Here is a 17,322-nt window from a genome sequence, read left to right as displayed (position 1 = left end):
ATGTTAGCGCACATTTCTTCATCAAAATTTCCAACTGTGTTTATACTAGTACTATTGCTTAATCTTTTTGTTTTACATAGAGTAGAATAATGCCCATACCTCTTGCACTTTATACATTTTTTACCTACAGCAGGACAGTTTTTGAAGTCAGCCAAGTGTTCACTAGAACCACATCTAAAACAGCATAACTGCTTACCTCCCACCTTTCTTTCACTCATATTCCTTTCGTTAGTCTTACCATCCCCTTTTCTTTTCTCCTGCAAGTAAAAAACATTAGCATTATTCACAGTAGATGACAATTCCTTCGTAGATGTTAAAGACCTTTCGATACCTCTAGCGATATCAATGACCTCTTGCAAACTCGGTCTTTTGCAAGCCAATAATCTCTCCTGCACCTTCCTCGTGTAGCAATAAAACACTATTTGATCCCTTATGTATATGTCAGTCATTTCCTCATATTCGCACTCTACAGCTAAAACTCTTAAGCAAGCAACATAGTCCTCAATAGACTCCCCTTCCTGTTGCTTCCTTTGGGCAAACTTATGTCTGGCAACCATTATATTATTTTCTTCATCAAATTGTTTTTCCAATCTTTTTAACGCTTCCTGATACTCATTCAGTGGTATGAATGATCCTGCTGGGCTCTCATACTCAGGTAAACTGTCAAAGATGTCTTGCCCCGCTTTACCTAATAGTCCAAACAACAAAGAACATTTTCTTTCGGCGTCAAAAGATTTACCATCAATAGAAACGATGTAATTTTCGAATGCCCTTACCCACTTTTTCCACTTCATAGTGGGTTTCCCTGGTTCATCCAGGAATCTAGGAGGAGCACATATGTTGTTGCACTCTGCCATGCTTATTTATTCACTTTATTTTGCCTTTCTGGTAATTTTATTTCCAATGCACCGGCAGAAGATAGCTTATTAATAGCTCCGGTATAACTCTGTAGCTTACTTGTAAAGCTGCTTATTTCCTTTCGATCAATTTCACCTGAGCGCAATAATTCCCTCAGGGTGCGCTCCGTTTTTCCTTCACACGCTTCCCTGACTGGAAATTTTCAAAGATGGCCGCACGTTGTTTACGTTGATGACGTGCAGCCAATCACAAGGCACTACCGGCATGCTTCACGCGACTCAGCTGAGGTAATTGACAAACGCCTCAGCTGGATGTCACGAAGCGCCGGTTTCAAAATGCTTCCATCCGCTTGATCTTCAACGCAGCCGCCTGACAAATACAGTTCAGATGCTCGCACTTGCTTTACGTCTCACACCGCTTCAGTTGTGAAGTCCAATCAGTTTCATTCACGCGGTGCCGAGCAAAAGCAGATTAATTCCGATTGTCACGCATCGCTCTGTGGCAGTATATTTCAATCAGTAGCGCTTGCATCCATAGCGTACTCACTCCGTTATTCCTTAACTTCTCTCCCGCATTTCCTTATCAATGTGGTCACGATCATCAATCATCGACGACCTCAGTATTTCCGCTGGCCCTTGTTGGAAGAACCCTCGTCGCCAATTGTAGCATACACCAATAAAGTAGTGAGAAAGGTGTATGTTTAAGATTATGTTTATTATCAACAAGGACCCGCGGTAGCGGGATAACAACCAGCATTAACAAGGAACAGCTGTCATCTGTCACTGGGCACCAGTGACGTCACCTATATACAGATTGTGTAACCATGGTGATGAGGAGTGACGCTGCACAATAAACATAGAGAACATACTAACATGTACAACAAGTACATCAATGGAAGAAGAAACTGTTGTGTCCTGGATGTGTATGTAAGCATTTGTGTTTTTGGTAAATTAGATTAGAGAAGCAATTCCTTGGTCAGTCACTGGTCACTTTAGGTAATCCCCATTGACTCGATTCCTTTTTAACTACTTAATGTTTCGAACGATTTTTATGTTTATGGGGCTCCATTTGATTGGCCTATCAGGGGGAGGAAATGTGAATGTCACGAGGATTTGGGCTTATTTGGTTATTTTGATTGTCCCAGCTATACACAGGTTAGAGTTAGGTTGTCTCGTGATCTTCGACATCAAGGAGATATCAAACGAAAGTAGATATCCACTTCCTGAGTCCACTCGTTGCATAGTATATTGCCCAAGATCCCAGGGATACAGTAAATCTCTGCTAATGGGCCTCCTCTCGTCATGCAAAATGCACTTCTTAAACATCTGTATTAACAGTGTTTTGGATGTTAGAATGTAGGATACTACGCTTTGTAAACCCCCAATGAAATCCCTCTAGTGCTTATTGAGATTATCCTTTAAAAGTATTTGGGAATGTGAATAATTAAGGTTTCCGGATACCTCCTTGTCAGCAGGAACATCATGTTAGAGTCCTGCCTTTTGGTTTTGTTAAGCTAATTGTTTTCAAGTGGCTTAGTCAATTGGTCGAGATGCAGTGAACCAGGAGTAAAACTCCTAGAATGCAATAGGTTGCTAGGAGATAGCCCAGGAGAAGGAAATTGACTCCCAGTTCGCACTGGTGACATAAGGTATTTAACTGACCTTGCAAGTAGGGCACACAAAGTAGCAAGGCAAAAAGGAGAGGGGACTATTCGGCATAAACAAAAAACGATTGAATGAAGCACAGAAATTACCACTCTTTCTTAAATTTATGGTGAAAACATTGCTGCCAACTGTAATTAAGGTCACCTGGTTCCTGTTGGTTTCAGCTAGCCACTCTTCATGCTAGGAATAATCGGCAATTGCAGTGAGGAAACCTAAACTACGTGGTCCAGAATCCAAAAGCAAGTTGACAAAAACACCAGTACTGCTTGAAGGTGGCCCTCGTGAAATGGAGTTAGTTGATAGCTATGCTTCAGGTTGGAAGTAAGTGGTGGAATTAATTTATTTATTTATGAAACGGACCCGAGGGCGCACCGGGGATCTGGCAGACCCGAGGAGAGTGTCTCCGCCACGCCTCCACCCCTGCAGGCACTGAGGGGCTAGACTTCGCGGGGCATGCCCGGAGCTTGCCAAAATCCAGCTCGGCTGGTCTGCCTCCTGCGCCTCTTTGCGGCGACACCTGGTCGGGGAGCTGTAGGTCGGGCGGTCTGGCGGAGAGCGGGCGAGAGGCTGGGCTCCCCCGCCTGACGGATCCTCGCGGGCTGTGAGCGGCGTGTCCCGGCAAGGGGAAGGGGAGCGTGTCCTCCGTCTGCAACGGTCATCGTCCTAGGAGTGGGGGAGAGAACGTAGGGATCTGACACGTCTCTCCTTCACACACCCCTAACACACCGGTCATCAAGCGTCTAAGGGCGAGCCAGGCATGTAGGAAGAATATGCCCCTAATGGCTGCCCTGAACTGCCCGACCCTATGCACGCTCACGCTTATCTTTGGGACGGGCTGCGTGGATGCAATACTTTGGAGCAGTGGCGGCCGGTGAGCCTGTCGATCTGGGCTCCACTGCTGGTGTTATGCAAACGCTGGCAAATAAGGTCGTATTTGCCCCGACGGCTGGACGTGCAGAGAACACGCCTAAGTGAAGGCTGACTAAGGTATTTACTGTGCCCCAATACTTTTGTTGGATAAGTTACGTGTTCCGCCCCACTTATTGATTCATCTTGTAAAAAAAAATAAAACCTATTGTCTTCAAAATGGCCGGGGCCATAAACTGAACTGAATACTCTACCCCCGCCTGAACACACGAGGCCCCTCAGCAACCCTTCTTCAGATAACAAATCGGAGATAAGACTCCCTTGGTATGCAGGACCCTGAGACAGCCGGAATTGAATGTGAAACTGCTCTGCCCGGCTACCTAAACAGCAACAACTAAAAGAGGACTAATGACTACATCCTCCCCACTTGGTGGCCATCTTTAAAACTATCCTGCTCTCTTGGGCGGCCATCATGGACTAGTCCTACCGTCTATTATTCACTATCGGTACCAAGGTCCTCACTTAGCCCTATATTTAAATCTATGTGTTCCTAAGTATCTGTCTTTTACTGCGGCTTTTATTTTGTGTTTTAAGTGTCTGTCTTTTACTGCGGCATTTATTACTATTGCATTTTACATTTTATGTAACCTAGAGCTCCTGATGTGCTTAAGGATCCGCCTTTTAGTGCAGTATTATACTACCACTGGTACCCTACATCTTGGGCAACATACACCCATCTTCACTTTTACTCGCTGACAGTGCACTGATTGCTACCTCATATTCTACTGTCGTATTTGCTATTGCTGTAAACTGTTTGCACATATATCGGACTCAGTAGCTCATTAATAATCTAGCTATTCTCATACTGTATATGCGATAAGCTGCACCTATATCTCCCTTATCCCTATCACTCACTGTTCGCTACCTCATTTATGTGTTGGTTCTTCGATGTAAGATACCTCACGATGTTGCACTGATTATTATTACTACCTCATTCACTTCGTCTAGTCATGTAAGCTGCACCCAGCCACCTTCTACACCTCGACTACACCACTATTACCTCGGACATTCTGATGTGTAAATCTGATTCCACCTAACCGGTTCTACCTCTCATATTATGTACATGGTGTAAGCTGACTGCTACCTCATATACAGGATACATTTTGTAAGCTGCACCTACGCACTGTTGTTCTTGGACTGCACTGACTTCTACCTCCTACACATTGGTCACCCTCAAGTGTCTCTCCTTTGCACTGTAACTAGCGGCTGACAGTTTTATTGTCGTCCTTTCTCCTATACCCAACATCACAGCCTTTCTATAATGGAGCCCAACGGCACGCACACCTTTAGAATTATCTACCCTCCCACACTCACCAAAAAAGCCACTAAACGTTTTAAACATAACTTCTTGAGATCGCACCCTGAAACACCCTTTACCGACACCTACTTCTCGCCGGGCAGTGGAGCCCTGAATACTGATATCATCTTCCACACCTCACGCAGAGCCCAATGGAGAAAAGTGTTCCTATCCCTACTCGCCGTCTCCACCACCAGGAAAACAAGTCATGGCCTAACTCTCTCTACCACACCTTCCCGCCTTTTCCCTGGCAGGTCTACCATTACTATCTACAATAACGGGATTGTCCTAATTCAATCCACGGATAAGAACCTGGAACTGCTAGACAACCTGTTCCCCAAGTTCAAAGAACACCTCTCCAAGCTGCGGACCCCCACCCAGAACTCCACCAGCACTACCACCCCTGACGTCGCAGCCCCCACCTACAACACCTATACCCCTAGCACCCCAGTAAACGACCCACCTGCGGTTAACGCCTCACGCTCCCCAAGAACAGTCACAAACGTCTCCACCTCATATACTAGCCGCCCCTCTAACAGGACCCCTCGTACCCCCTCTTACACCCCCTCCATACCTCTCCCACTTGACTTAACAACTCCCACTCTCAACACGCCACCAGTTGAACACACCAACGCCCGGGGCTTATCCACCCCCTCCTCCCTTCCCCCCTCCTGTCTCCCCCACCGTCTTCAGCCTTCACTCACTCTTTTACCCACCGACACCGTCTCCCACTGACGTCACTATCTATGCCTCCCACCTACCGCCCATTTCTCCTACTTCACCCACACCCCTCGCCCACAAAAAGGCCCCCACTTTGAATGCCATCCCACTCTTTAGCACTGCAGAACCCTCCAACAACGCTAGCATATCCACCCCCTCGAAACCCTGCCTGCTCTCCAACTCACTACTCAACGATTCTCCAATGGCTCTCATCACTAACCCCATCCCCAATCCACCCCCTGACCAGACTTTATCCACCCTCCAGCAAGTCAAAGAGGATATTCTACAAATCAAAAAAGATGTCCACGCAATCAAAGAGCTTCTCTCCTCACAGCTCAGTCTACCTCCCACCATCCCCCTACCCTACAAACGACGCACCCTCCCTACATACCCTTGCCCCCAACGACACCCGCGCTGGCCGACTATCCCCGTTCGCACTAACGCCCACCGCCCTCGGCGTGTCCTCAACCCATTGTCGGACCGTGAATTATGCTCTCTACTACGCTCTTATGGCCCTGGTCCGGAAAAACACATATCCAACGTACACATCCCCATACCCACAATTCTTACAAACCCTCTGAGGCTCCCAACACTCAATAATAGAGGTTCCGTCCCTAACAACCTCAGAAAAGTCCCCCTCACACTAGAAAGCTCGACCACCCTTCTCTCTCCCAAACTCAAATGCATCCTACTCAATTGCAGATCGGCCCAGAGACACTCATCCGACATCGCTGATCTCGTCTTAGCTAGGGATCTGGACCTAGCCGTTCTAACGGAAACGTGGCTTACTGAAGCTTCTACCCCGATTATGGACATACTAGTCCCCCCCAATTATCACATCATCAGGCTGGACAGGTCTCCGGGCAAGACGGGCGGGGGAATTGCATGCATGTTTAGGAGCAACCTCTCCGTTACTAAAATCACCCCTCCCGCCTTCCCCTCCAGTGAACTCCTCTGCCTCGACATCACCAGCGAGGGCAAACAAGCTTGTGCTTTACATCTCTTCTATCACCCGCCTGGTGACAACCTCATATTCACCCAACAACTCATGGACATGATCACCTCCAATGCCGGGCGGCAGACAACCCAAGTCTACCTGGGTGACTTCAATCTTCACTGGAACGATCAGAAAGACACAGTGGTGAATAGCCTCAAAACTTTCCGTAATGCGCTTGACCTCACCCAAATATGCGATAGACCAACACATGACAAAGGCGCGATACTCGATCTCATCATTGCCAAAGAGAACTCAACACAACTGGAGGCGATTCAACCCTGCGACTGGTCTGACCACCACATTATCACCTTCTTTATCAATGAAAAAGTGAAGCCTATCCCAGCTCAACCAATCAAATCCAAAACATGGAAAAGGGACATGAAGAACCTTAACGCCTCTACCCTGCCTCCCCACATCGGCAATCTCCTCCTTCCCCCTTCAGGTGCCTCGGATGTTCAAACACTGTTGGACCACTACCTTGACTCTATGAACACAGTAGTCAATGAAGTCGCCCCACTTCAACTGAAGAGTCTCCTCCAAAACTTCTAACCCCTGGTATGACGAGAGACTCAATGACGACAGGCGTACTATGCGAATGGCAGAGCGCACCTGGAGATCGGACCCTTCAGCACTGCACCTCAAAAGGCTTAAGAACAAAAGAAACGCCTACTTCAGGAAAATAAAGCGCACAAAGGCGGACTTTTTTAGCCGTCAGTTGGACCAAGCAAAAAACAGGCCAAGAAAGCTGTTCGAACTAATCAAGACCCAAACAAAGACTCAACCCCTACAATCAAACAGCACAACAAGCGACACCCCACACTGTGAAGCCTTCTCTGCTTTCTTTAAGCTAAAGACTGACAGCATAAGAAATGACCTCATCTTGGATGTAAGTCGATTCCCCAACAACACCAGAATGTCTTACACTCAACCTAAAAACAAGGCATCTTGGCTGTACTTCGATACCTACTCGGAAGAAGCAATCCGCAAACTGCTCTGCACCTTGAAGCCCTCTAATCACCTCACAGACCCTCTACCTGCTAATGCGGTAAAAGACTTCATCCCCTTGCTCCTCCCTCTCTGGACCAAAATCATCAACAGCTCCCTGCAACAAGGCCTCATTCCGGACTCCCTCAAGGTGGGGCAAGTCACGCCTATACTCAAGAAACCTACAGCTGATCCGTCTGACCTAAACAACTACTGGCCCATCACCAATATCCCCACCCTGGCCAAACTGCTGGAAAAATGTGTCCAACTACAACTAACTAAACACATTGACCAGTTTGACCTCCTCAACCCTCATCAATCAGGCTTCCGAGCGAAACATAGCACGGAAACAGCTATGACACACATAATTGATGACGCCCTCCAAATCCTTGATCGCAATGAGTCCTGCCTCCTCATCCTTCTTGACCTCTCGTCTGCATTTGACACGGTCAAACATGAGAACCTGCTGGAGCTGCTATGCACTAGAATGGGTCTTTCGGGAACTGTTCTCAAGTGGTTTTCGTCCTTCCTTCACAATCGGTCACAGAAGTTCAAGATCGACAATGTGCTATCCACTCCTGTGCCTGCAGATCTAGGTGTCCCACAAGGATCCTCCCTCTCCCCCACACTGTTCAACCTCGTCATGGAACCGCTCGCCACCTTGCTCCAAGCTTCCAATGTCCAATTCCATATGTACGCCGACGACACACAACTCTACCTAAAGCTACAATCTCCTGAAGATATCAAACATCTGAACTCCACGCTTATTAACACTCAATCGTGGCTGGCAGATAATCACCTCAAACTAAATGCTCTCAAAAAAGAGTTCCTACTCATCTCACCACCGACGAAAACTTCCACCACCCAAACATGGCTCAATAATCTAACAGCACTCAATGTCCAACCTACCATCGTGGACTCGGCGAAATCCCTAGGCATCACTCTCGACGCCAAGCTCAACATGCAGCAGCACGTTAGCAAAGCCACAAAAGCAGCTAATTTCCAAATCAACACATTGAGGAAAATTAAACCTTTCCTCCCGGCCGAAGACTTCCAAACTGCTGTACAAGCTCTAGTCATCCCTCGAATAGACTACGGAATTGTGGCCCTCAGTGGTCTCCCGCTATCCACAACAGCACCCTTAAGAGCCTCCCTGAACGCTGCTGCGAGACTCATTACCGGCTCAAGAAAACATTCGCATATTTCCCCAGACTTAAAGTCTCTAAAATGGCTGCCTTTTGAAGCCAGAATACAGCTAAAAATTGCAGTTATGACACACGCGGCAGTGCACCACAATGCACCCAACTACCTCGCTCAAAAGTTGTCTATCTCGGGAGGTTCGAGGTCCAATAGAAGCACAAAAAAGCTACTCCTGAAACCTCGTAGGTTCCGGAAAGAGAAAACATACAAGCGCTCCTTCTCTGGAATGGCACCCAGGATCTGGAACGCGCTCCCGCCTGAAACTAGGCTGATCTCCTCCACTGCACTCTTCAAGAAAGAGGTGAAAAGCATCCTTCTGGCCAAGATATCCTGAACATGATTGGTGCTGGATCAGAGACTCTGCATTGCTGGTATCACCGCTCTCCTTGTCCTCTGGCACTATGCTCCTAACATGATGCTGTCACTACCAATATATGTTACACGTTGACTCACTCTTCAGATGCTCCCTCTCAGTGTTCTCGCTACACTAAGTCTTTGATATAAGCCATCCACACACCCATGGTACACATGAACACCCGTGTAGTGGGTTCAATGACTTGTGCCGTCCGATATTACTTGTTTACCTGACTGTATTTTGATATGTTTCATGTATGTTTACTAGTACCCCACCATGTTAGTGACTACTATATTGCTCCCATTGTCTCTGTTCACTCCTACTGCCACTACCCTGTCTTTGTGAAGCGCTCTGATATCTGTAAGGATCTTGTTCGCGCTATATAAAACTCTGAATAAATAAATAAATAAATAAATGTCGTCTCTGGTATCAGGAAGAAAACAGTGCTTCAGCAGAAAGAACAGTTTCCTATCATTTTCAGTGCCAAGAGGACTACAGAAATTAACAATCCCATCATGACGTCGGAAGACAGCATGTGACAGTTCTCTCATGCTTTCTCTTAAAAAACAGAGCAAGTCTTCTTTACATTACAATGGCATGATAACATCAGGACATCCTTTTCATACAACTCCCCGGGCTTCCCAGTTGCGTTTTGGGGGCTAGGAATGAGACATAGTACACAGTGCTTTTCATTGCCATCGAGATGTTTATTATCATCAGTTGGCAGCAAGGATACTTTGTAAATGGGGAAATTAATTTCCCCTTTTTCTTCCCTCCAAATTTCCTTTCTAGGTGTTGATAAATTTTGCCTTGTATGCATTTTTAGTGCATACGTTTTACTAGCTCAGCTCCTACTGTGCGAAAATTTGGAAGATCTATGAGGGTTGCTAAGTATTGAAAAGGATGTATTTTAGCGGAAGGGAATTGGAAAATTATATTTTAATTAAGCAACCATAATATTAAGCCTGGTATAATTGTGACTTTGCTACACATAACAAAATGTAATTAATGCGTACTGTGAAGGAAAAAAGATGTTAACACAACAAAACCCGCTTCCTAAGGCATAAGTCGAGAGCCTTGGATAAAGATTTGACTGGCCTCCCAGGCAAAGAAAGTGGCAGGCTAATGCGTTGGCCTTTTGAGAGCTCTTATGAAAACGCTTAAATGGCTTCCCTTAGAATGTCGGAGGACAGTTGTCCAAGGCCTCACACTTTCTCGTGTGGATTATGGCAGTTCTCTTTATCTGAGCAGTCCAGCTTGCGCTACAAAAGAAATTACAGGTCACCCAAAATGCTGTGGCGCGAGCTCTATTGGGCGTTCCCAAAATGAACTCGGTACGGCCGACGCTCGCACAACTCCATTGGCTTACCATTAACTAGAGAATGGAATTTAAGACCCTATGCATTGCCCATAAGATAAAATACTCATCCGGTCCGCATATCCTTCAGCACCTTATCATCCCATATACAGCCCCCAGAGCAATAAGATAGTACAAGGCTCTCTTCTCACTGTCCTTAAAATCAAGAGAGCAAGAAGTGGGGGACGCTCATTTGCTTACCTGACTGGCAAGATATGGAATTCTCTCCCTGTCCCGCTCAGAATCAAGCAACAACTTGCTACGATTCAGGAAGCAATTAAAAACTCATCTTTCTAGATAATTCAGTGCATTGTCCAGACACTCTCATCTTGTTAGCACAGGGAAGACCGTTCTGGGTAGCTACACGCTCTATAAAATGGCTAACATAACTACCAGTGTAGCTTTTTAAGAGCTCTGAACATGAACCAGCGAACAGAGTTGCCCACCTACCAATTCACGTTGCTTTTCCTCAGTAGTACTCTGGGCCTCATTTTATAAGGGCTGCTTAGCCATTGGGCCGTAATCGTGCCTTTTTGGTTGCACTGACATCACTGCCTCGCGGGCAGCCAACAAAGACCTTGTGAAATAAGAGACAAAGGGATATAAAAATGCCTCCAGGGAGCGTGTTGGGAGAAGACGTGCAGTCTCATGACCCTGATGCATAGCTTGTGTTGGCTGGAGGTCTTGACAAGCTTGGTAGTAGTGCATTGAAAAACGAGTGAGCCTATTGTTGTGCTAATCGTCTAAGACGGTTTTGAGGGAGCAGAACTCACAAAAGTAAACCACATCCTTCGAGCGATATTTGAAGGTAGACTATATTGTGCCGCAGCGTTCTGGTAAGTGTAGCAGAGCGGTCTGCTCGGGTCCCACAGAAAAAGGCAGAGAATTGATCATACGTGCTGGGTGTTCCTGCCTGCGTTTTCCTGTCATTTTGTTAGGCACAAAATCCAGATTCAATGTGTAATTCTTTGACCCTCCTATGTACAAAATGGCGGGCTCTCAAGTGGTGTTAGAAGGTTCTTTCTGTGCTTCATGGTGATTATATGCATATACACCTGTCCTAAGTGCACTAACGCATGACACTGCCTGAAGAGTGATTGTTCTCCTTTGTCTTTTAGCATAAATACAAGTGCCATCGGATCCTTTTGCTGCACACAAAAATTGTTCTCTTTGGACAAACCATATGGGATAATATTCAATCCTGTTACTTACTGTAACAGTCTTTGCTGAACTTTCGACTTGAAGACAACTTAAAACATAGACATTTTTTAAATAGTTCAACACGTTACGAGGGTCTTCAAAAAGATATTACGATTTCAAATGAAATGTTCGCTACTAAGCAGCCTTATAGGTTTATGTTAACGTTTATATGGATGGAAAAAGTGTGTTGTATTATAAGTTTCTTAATTAAAACAAGATTTGCTCTTTTTATGACATTCTACCAGTAAAACACAACAGTATGCCTTTTTCTTTACTTTTAACCTCCATTGAAATCCAGAGACCAAAAAGGATATGTTTCATCATACTTCCTTTGAGCATTGGGCACATTTTATAAATAATTCTTGCACTGTTCGCTTTTATTTCTACTCGCCAAGCAGTAGAAATACACATCTATTTATTGTCATGGCGGGTTACTGTCCTTACTAGAAAGCTTGTCACTATGTTATTCCTTTTATTGTTTCACTCCTTTCAATTTTAAGGCCTGGATAATATCCAGTGGATATCAAATATATTTCTTTTGAAGGGAGATGACGAGTAGAGGCACTCAGCATTATCTCTTCATATTAAAAAAACTCACTTAAATATCGACAAAAGTGTTATATGTGATCGGAATAAATAAATATTTATGAAATCTTATTTTAGATTGTTACCTTTTTAATATTGTTTAACTTCTGGTGGTAAGGACCTGTTGACGTACTCCGTTCTACTTCCCCAGTGTGAGGACGTCAGCTGGCCGTCTTGAGGAAGGAGTGCATGGGAACCTTCAGTGCATGCCCCTGAGCACCCTCTCTGCCCAACATGTGACCATTTGTGAGGGCCGACCTGATCTGCTCCCGCAGAGAATGGAACATTTGGCAGTCAATTTTGTTTTCCTGTTGCTGCGCGGGGGCTTTCTGAAAAGCCAATTTCTTCAGCCACCTCTTCTAGGGAAGTACAGTTAGCCCCACACTCTCAACAAGATTTATAAAGGGAGGTGTGGATTATTTTTTGCCATCCTTGGTGGACTGATCGTGTCCCCAAGGTGTGGGCAAACTGTCCACCCTGCCCCAACATGTCTCTTAAGTTTTTCATTGGACAAGGCCTAGTGCAATATATTTGTTGGGTTTATTCGGTGTGTTGCAAGTAGTAGTGATATTTAATATTTGTATTTTCTCTTCTAGGTTTGGAGAGGTTAACCACATCCTGGAGTCAGATAAGTGCTCTTTATCTTTTTCAGACTGTTGTTGTTGGCACACTATATACTACACTCCCTCTCCCACAGCATGCATTCCTTTCTTTCAGTTCATATCCAACCCAAATCACTAATTTCTATGACTACCTCTGCATTCTGCTTAGGACATAGCATTTGAGGAAGAAAGTTTTAGATGAAAAAGAGCGTTGCCATTTTATTGGGCGACTGCATGCTAGATCCTAATGCAAAGTTTCAGAATGTGTGAGCAGCCACAAAATTCCTATGATATTTGTGGTTGTGCCGAGCTCCTGCAATGGATGAACACAGTGACCATATAAAGTAAATATGGTCTTTGCATGGGCCCTGAATTGGCAATACTCAGCCATACAGGCAGGTGCTGTTTTTTTTAGTAGTATTGGAATACTAGAATGTTGGAATTCTGCGGATCTCAGCAGATTCTAGAAATGTTCCACCGAAATGTGAGGATCATGGGTAAGAAAAGGTAGGGGATTATGCAATCCTGGACTTCTCTGGGTGTATCCTTTTCAGAAATGTCTGAATTGAATAGGTTTCTTTGGGTGGTGGCCTAAATTCTGCAGCTGTCCACGTAGCCGATTAGGGTTATTTTCCGTGGCACAAATGTTATGCCTTTACATCGAGTTTTTGGACCTTTTTCTTCGCTAGAGCTATGCCTAGCCACACAGGTGGGGTACTGTTTTTATCGGAAGAAGAGTGGGAATACAAAATTAACACTTATTACCAATTGGATTTCTATTAGTGGTGTCCAGTTGTAAACCAGTTTGCAAGAAAAAATACATTCTGCAAAATTACCTCTGTATTACATGATAATATGGGTGACCCAAAATTCAGAGGTGCACAAATACCCACTGTTGATGAACTCCATATCTAGAGCAGTTTTTCCGAAATTACATAGGTTTCCTTCATACTCAGTTTTCATTTATTAAACATTACCATATGAATTGCTGCATGGTCGTTGTAAAAAATAATTATAGACTGCAGCCCATTTGACTTTGAACATCATGTGTTTTTTGAAATACCAAGAATCGTTTATAAATCCCTGCAACCAGAAACATCTGACAAACGTAAAGCTTGTGACTTTTGTGAATAGTCCATTAGGGCAGAAAATTACAGCTCAAAATGCCACTAGTTGCTTTTTGCTTAATTATTTGTTATTTCATTCATTAGTTTCTTTGGGAAAACCATGAGCAATCTACACAGATGACCCCTTACTGATTTTGGATTTTAATCTAGTTTTCAGAAAAGAATACCTTTCTGGGTTCACCCATGTGTTTCACATTTGTTTCTACCTCAAAATTCAAGTAGGTTTGAAACCACAACAAAATAGAAAAAATTGACCTAGTTTGAAAAATGCAAAAACCATAGTAAAAAAAGTGGCTTCTTTTTCCACCCCTGCTTGTTCCCGAAAGCTGGTAAGAGCAATGTTAGCTGATTAAACCTTTCGCTGATGCTATTTTTAGAGAGAGAAAAATGCTTTGTAGCATAGCACTTTTTTTCTAATTTTTCCACAAGAACCTAACATTTTGCTATATTTTAGCTAGTTTTTGAGACTCCACGAGTGCTGGGTATTTTTTTAGAATCTCTAAGACATGGGAAAATTCGGATGCAAATTTTGCCAGGTTACTTCTTGTAGTAGTAGTAGTAGTAGTATTTTTCGTTTATACCCCCAAAAAATTTAAGCACGAAGTACCCTAAGCATAAAAAAAGAACTTTGCACTGGAACGGGCAATGCCTCAGCAGCTAAGGGGTTAAAAGAAATGTAATTGTTCTGTGATTACTTTGTTTATCGTGACTTAATCCTAAACCTGGTTTGAGAGTGAGTTCTGGAGAAACATTGCGGTTCCTTAAAAACAACTCAATGTTTTTTTTTCGTCTCTCTATTTAGAATTTATATGTAAATTAACATTTTTGTGGTGGAATGTTAGCAATAATTTGCCAATCATAGTTGGTTTTGCTCTAGATTCTGTTGATGTAGAATGCACATTGTTTTAGGACTGTTTTCGGTTGGTTGACCTCTCCCACCACCACAGATAATTTGTTGATTCCAAAAGTCCCAAGTTAATACATTGGTTGTTTATCTGTTGTCCATATGTAGTGTTGTCAAAAATGTAGCAATTGTTTGGTCTTCTTTTCAATATATATTTTTTTAACCCAGGTTTCTATTACCACTGCTGGTGTAGTTTAAATCCTAAAAGGCTATTGTGTTCTTTGCACACACAAGACTATCTATATGCATAGTAAAGTGATGCCATTCTCCTTGACCATCTTAGAATTCAAGTAGCAGATATTTTTAGTTTACATGATATGACGTTCTCAAAAATACATTCAAGTGCTGTTGAAAACACAGTGAAATTGGGAAATATACGTAGAGTGTATTATTACACCTATTGAAAGGTAAATGCTTTTTATTAGAAAATTACAAAAGGTCTTATTGATGCCTGTGTTTTTGAGTGAATTGCCTTTGGAGTATTTAGTCACTATTTCTGTTGTGGTTGATTGAACGCAAAGGGAAGAAAAAAAAATACTTGCTATCCACAAACATGTATTCAAGAAAAAGTGAGTGAAGACCTTTTCACTGCTGAACTAACCCTCGACCTCCTGCAAATCCCTTATTTCTTTGCAACAATGAACTGTACACCTTTAATTTCTGTTACGCAACTTTTGATGGTTGTTTTAAAATGAGGTATTTTTCGTATTGAGGCTTTTTTGTATATATATTTTTTTTAATAGTTGTCACCAAAAGCTGATATTGCTGTCCGGAGCTTCTGGAAGAAATGAACATTTCCACCTGTGACAGCTGGTAAATATTATACTTTCTTCTACACTCAAAGCATCAATTTCAAATGTTATGCGTCATCTGAATTTAATGCCCTCCAACAAGGATTGAGCTGAGCAAAAGACATTGTAATTGTGGTCCAGAGGTCTGAGGCAGGCACTGGAATGATGGGAATTGAGAGCAAAGCATGGTCTGGGATAGCCAGTGGATCTCACAGATCCCAGTCTTGAAATGTAGCATGCTTGCTTTGTTACATGACCATGGCAAACACATTCTACTTAAATTTGTAACAATAAGTAAAGCCTGTGAACAATAAAGAAAAAGTTGTCATTTGTGCATTTAAGCCAGTGCAGCATAGCGGGTACAGTTTCTAGTTTACATTGTGGAAGATCAATTACTTCTTCATAATATCCAATAACGTCAGTGTTCACTGTTTTAATGCACCCCTACTTGATATTTTTGTATCGGTTTCAAAGTCTGCATATATATTTATAGACCTAGCCTACACCATGGTATAGTGTGTACACTTTTTTTTAACACAAGGGGAGAATAATGTTATTATAGGAGGGGACGCAGATGTTTGTGCGTCACTTCTGTAATACTGATCGCGTGGGAGCCAGCATTCTCATGAGTGCATAACCTCATTTGCATTGGGACGAGGCCCAATACAAATGAGGAAACCACTTTGCCTCTGCGCCTGCACTGTATTAGTTACGCAGCAGAGATGCAAACATGCCCTTAGGAGGAGCGCACGGAAAGGGTGGCATACTTTCAGCCCTCTGGAGGAGAGAAAGGGGAATCCCATGAAGGACTCCCCCCCCCCCCCCCCCCCCCCCTCTGACCCCAGACATTCCCATGCAGGTGGGTGTAGTCACTTACTGCACCCACCTGCAGGGTATTCTTTCCCGTCTTGAAACGGCAGGCAGATGCCGCCTGCACAGTGAACCAAGGACTGGCTGATTAAAGCAGCCGATCTGTATTTCACTCAATGTCCTGCCACCATGGCAGAGCGAGTTTGCATCTGCCCCGAGGGCAGCATATTCTGCATAATAAGGTGCAGTTTCCCTGTTTGCGTCACGGCGCTCCTTTTAAAAGGTGGGCTGTAGTGCAATCGGAGAAAGCGTGCCCTTTGTAGAATACGGCCCCTGGTTCTGACTAGGTAACTTGTGCGTCTGGGCTTAGGGTATTGGATGTGCTCTATTTAATAAAATATTTTGTGTCATGCAGGCTTGAATATAACACCCAAAGTACGTCAAGCTAACAAATAAGGTGCCATGCTGCTTCCTTAAGAACTAACATTGCAAGTTGTTTAGTCTTGTTCCTTCTGATTACACCAGGTGTCTCCGACCAGTCGATCGGGAGCTACCATTAGCTCACAGGCACCTTCAGAGTAGCTCACAGCCTTGAGTTAATTTTGAAATAAGCACAGTCACATTTTCCTTTTAAAATTAAGAAAAGGCTTCGTTTATTTTACAATATTATCATCTTCAGGCTGTAAATTGCAGGGCCTGATAACCAGCAGTGCTGGAGTCCGATTTATGACCCAGGGCACAGAGGTCAAGAACTGAAGCACTGAGGAAGTTAAATCTTGACTAAAAGTCCTTGTCAGCTCAATATTAAAGCATGAGAACAAAATGATGGTTCTGAATGCTTTTAAATGGAAGAAATTAAAACATAATGATTAAGTTAACTCTTCATTTTAGTTTTCTCCCTTTTCAATGCATTTACAAACAGCTGATCTCTTGCATTTTTTATA

At 43.8% G+C, this 17,322-nt stretch overlaps 1 long non-coding RNA gene across 2 annotated transcripts in view; it reads left to right on the top strand.

The window, feature by feature from the left end:
* Positions 1-17,322, top strand: part of LOC144824074 (uncharacterized) — a 69,670-nt gene that overhangs the window by 8,831 nt on the left and 43,517 nt on the right. For both annotated transcript variants that reach the window (XR_013608890.1, XR_013608891.1), the window contains exon 3: positions 12,741-15,590. This is a non-coding gene — a long non-coding RNA (uncharacterized LOC144824074). The remainder of the gene's footprint in view (positions 1-12,740; positions 15,591-17,322) is intronic.

This window comes from Lissotriton helveticus, chromosome 3_1 (genome assembly GCF_964261635.1).
Source record: "Lissotriton helveticus chromosome 3_1, aLisHel1.1, whole genome shotgun sequence".
In the NCBI taxonomy this organism is placed as follows: Eukaryota; Metazoa; Chordata; class Amphibia; order Caudata; family Salamandridae; genus Lissotriton; species Lissotriton helveticus.
The sequence above is the reverse complement of the archived record's forward strand: the minus strand, read 5'-3'. Positions and strand labels throughout refer to the sequence as shown.